The following is a 3,758-nucleotide window of genomic DNA, read 5'->3' on the forward strand; positions in this document are numbered from 1 at the left end:
ATTGGCAAAAAAAATATTAGATTCATGTTCATTGATTTATTCATCTTTTTGAATGTAAAATATTTTGAAATTTGATATCTCATGGCATATTTTACATAGATTTTTTAAAATATAGATATGCTAGTTAAGATACATATAACTAACTCAAGTGGTAAAAGGGTCAATGCAACCATAGAATTTATGAACTCTAAATATAGTAGATGACAAGAGAGTAGAAAATAAAACAGTATTACAATAACACTCAATGGAATGCTCACTTTTCATAGTGTGCACTTACTTATGCTTCTTGGCTTTATACCAAATTGAAAATATTCTTTAGCAGCGTACATTATAACAATCCAAATAAACCAATAGTAATATGAGTAACAACACACATATTGGTACATATCTATGACATAATGGTTTTGGAAGCAAAGTAGCTCTATGGATTCAGTGTTCGAAGAGATGATAGATTAAATTATCCATCAGAGCAAAGCATATGGATCTCCATTTTATGTGGAAGCACAAAACTGCAATCATAGTGGCAAATCCCACTCCATAACTTAACCCCAGTCCAACTGCCCACCATCGATCTATTACAACATCTACAACTATATTATTCAAATTTTTTTTATTCTCCTTGTTAGCCAAACCAAGATTACGTGTGTTGTTTTCAAGTTGAGGTCCATAAAGATTGGGATTTCCTAGAAAGGAAGAAGCCCCAAAGGTTGAGAACTGCTTCCCTTGTGGTATTAGGCCCAACAACATGTTGTCTGAAAGATTCAAAACAGCAAGGAATGTGAGACTTAAGAGTTCAGAAGGAATCTTTCCTGACAACCTATTTTGCGAAAGATCCAACGACTCTAGCTGAGCCAAGGCTCCAAAAGATTTTGGGATTGAGCCACTCAAATTATTTTTTGATATGTTGAGAGATATCAAACCCTTGAAAAGTCCAAGTTCTAGAGGAATATTACCTGAAAGATTGTTATGTGATAGATCGATGAACTTGGCTGAGCTGATTATCTTCTTGTAGGTTAGATTCCTTCCCTTTATCCAAATAGTTACATCATCCGCATATAGTAGAAGATGGTCAAAGCCTTCCACTGCAAAAAAAGAACTACCATACGCTTGTTGTACATCATTACTTTGTGATTGATTGACCATAGCATATAATTTGCTCACATCTCGAGGAATATTTCCTGATAAATTGTTGCCAGATAAATCAAGAATTTGAAGATTCTGTAATTTGAACAGCTGAGATGGAATGTTGCCTTCGAACTTATTAGAAGCTAAACTGAGAATTCTCAAATCTACCAGCTTTTCAATCCAAATAGGAAGGCTACCCTCAAAATTGTTATTTTCTTAAGTCAAGAACTCGGAGATGAATGCAATTGGCAATGGATGAAGGAACTCTACCTTGCAAACTATTGTGATTGAGATTTAGTGTTCGAAGAGCCTTTAGATTTCCCAGCTCCTCTGGAATCTCTCTTTGCAAAACATTTTGAGCTAAATTTGAAACTGATAAACTGGAACAGCTCCCAATGCTTCTAGGAATCATACCTGTTAGCTTGTTCTTTGACAAGTTCAAAATCTCCAATGAATCTGCAATTTCAGTTGAATCGGTACATGCAAACGTTGGAATTTCTCCATTCAGTTTATTCCCTGACAATGATAGAAACAAAAATTTGCCATTTGTTTCAGGAATGGAGCCGGTGAATTCATTATCTGACAGATCTAGTAAGTATGAAAAAAAATCAAGAGCAGGAAGAGAGCCATATAATCCATTTCCATGCAAGTCCACTGTCATGAAAGTATGAGAGATCTTCCGGGGTAGAGAACCTTCCAGCATGTTATTTGAAAGATTGAGAAAGCTAAGATTAGGAAGATCCCACAGCCACGAAGGTAGATTTCCCACAATACTGTTATCTGAAAGATCTAGCACGTTCAATTGAAATTGCTGGGACAGAAATGGAGGAAAGTTGCCTTCTATATTGCAAGACCCCAAAACAAGCTGCTCCAGATGGGCAAACTGAGGAACCCAGCTAGTAGAGATGTTAATGTGAAACTGATTTTCAGAAAGGTCCAGTTCTTGAAGGTGACTGAGATTGTCGAAAAGTTGAAGTGAAATGTTGCCTGTTAATCCGTTGGAAGAAAGTGACAAAACTTTTAAACTGGACATCTTTAAAATGCAATCTGGAATTGTTCCTGACAATTGGTTATGGCTTAGATGGAGTTCGCGTAATGCCGAAACATCACACAAAAACGGGGGAATTTGACCAGTTAGCTGGTTGTAACTAAGGTTCAGAGTCGCAAGGGACGAAAGGCTGTCTAAAGAGGACGGTATACCTCCTTGGAGATTGTTCCAGCCGAGATACAAGGTCTCAAGTTTTGAAAAATTTGTAATGACGGGGGCAAATCACTCGTCCTAAGTTGCAAGAGTTGAGGTGCATCGCAACAAGGGAGGAAGAGTGGTTTAGAAAGAAAGAAAGCTTTCCTTTCCAGTTATTGTTTCCAATACTAAGAACGCTCAATTTTGAACGGGGCATGAAATTGGAAGGGATGGAACCAATTAGATCAAAGCCCTCGAGATCAAGTGAAACCAATGAGGACATGTTCTCAAACCAGGTGGGTAGTTCAAATGGGAATGAATTGGAACGTAACTCTAAATGTGATAACCGGGTGAGGTTTGATAGATCTGGAATATTACCTGAGAGCTTACACCAATACATGTGAATTTGGGAAAGATTGGCAAGACCGCTAAGGGCCTCACCCCAGTGCTCAGACGCCATTGTCAGGTTCACATAACTCATATCCAAGAATTCTAGGCTTCTTAGATTTCTTACCCATACATCAAACTTACTACTCCTCAACAATATGTCGCCAATCACTTGTCAAATCCAAATGACGCAAGCTTGACATATTTCCCAACTCCAGAGGGACTTCACCACCAAATCCAGCATCTGACAGGCTAAGAAATGAAAGCCTCTGCAGTTTTGACAGTAAGGGAGGAATATAAATGCCTTTAAAGTAATTCCGTGCGAGATCCAAGTGCTGTAGATGGCGCAGATTAAACAAAGATGGATGAAGCTCCCCACTCAACCGGTGGTACCAATCACTACTTAAGTCAAGGCGAATGACATGGGATGTATTATAATCACAGGCAACACTCTCCCACTCGCAACAGTTCAATCCCCGCCAAGAGGATAACCGACCTGAGGTAATTTCAAGACCAGCCTTGAAATCCAGCAAGTATTTTCTCTCATGTTTTAAACATGCTGCTGAAAATGAGAAATGAGCTTGCAGCATTATTATCCATATCAACAAACATCCACAACCCACAGACATCTTGAAAGAAAGCGGATACATTGTATTCCTCTTTTCCTTATTCAAGAGATGTGTGCATTCTAAAATTCTCCCCCCGGTTGTCTATAAATAAGCAAACAACCAACATCGTGTTTCTTCTTTCATCTCTGTTATTGATTTGACTACCCTCCAAGTGTCAAGTTCTTATTCAAGCTTCATATTTGACTTTTATGGCACGCGCATAGAAATATATGGTTAAGCCGTCTCTAACTTCAATTTGTTATGTTAGGCAAAGTTAAGCTGGCGTAAGAAGTCGGTAAAACTTAATCATACGTCATCAAAAGACTATGAATAAGCGCAAAGGATACTATTTTCTCGAGTGTATTAGAAAGAGGACGGACTTTATAAGAAACTTTGTACATCGTTGTGAATATTTGTATCGAGGTTTTTAAAAATTATAATGTTATGGTGAAAAA

General features: G+C 37.9%; 1 pseudogene; it reads right to left on the minus strand.

Annotated features, from left to right (window-relative positions):
* Window positions 1-253: 253 nt before the first annotated feature.
* LOC131046246 (receptor like protein 22-like) lies at window positions 254-3,455 on the minus strand (annotated as a pseudogene).
* Between the last annotated feature and the right edge of the window lie 303 nt (window positions 3,456-3,758).

This window comes from Cryptomeria japonica, chromosome 8 (assembly GCF_030272615.1).
Source record: "Cryptomeria japonica chromosome 8, Sugi_1.0, whole genome shotgun sequence".
NCBI lineage: Eukaryota > Viridiplantae > Streptophyta > Pinopsida > Cupressales > Cupressaceae > Cryptomeria > Cryptomeria japonica.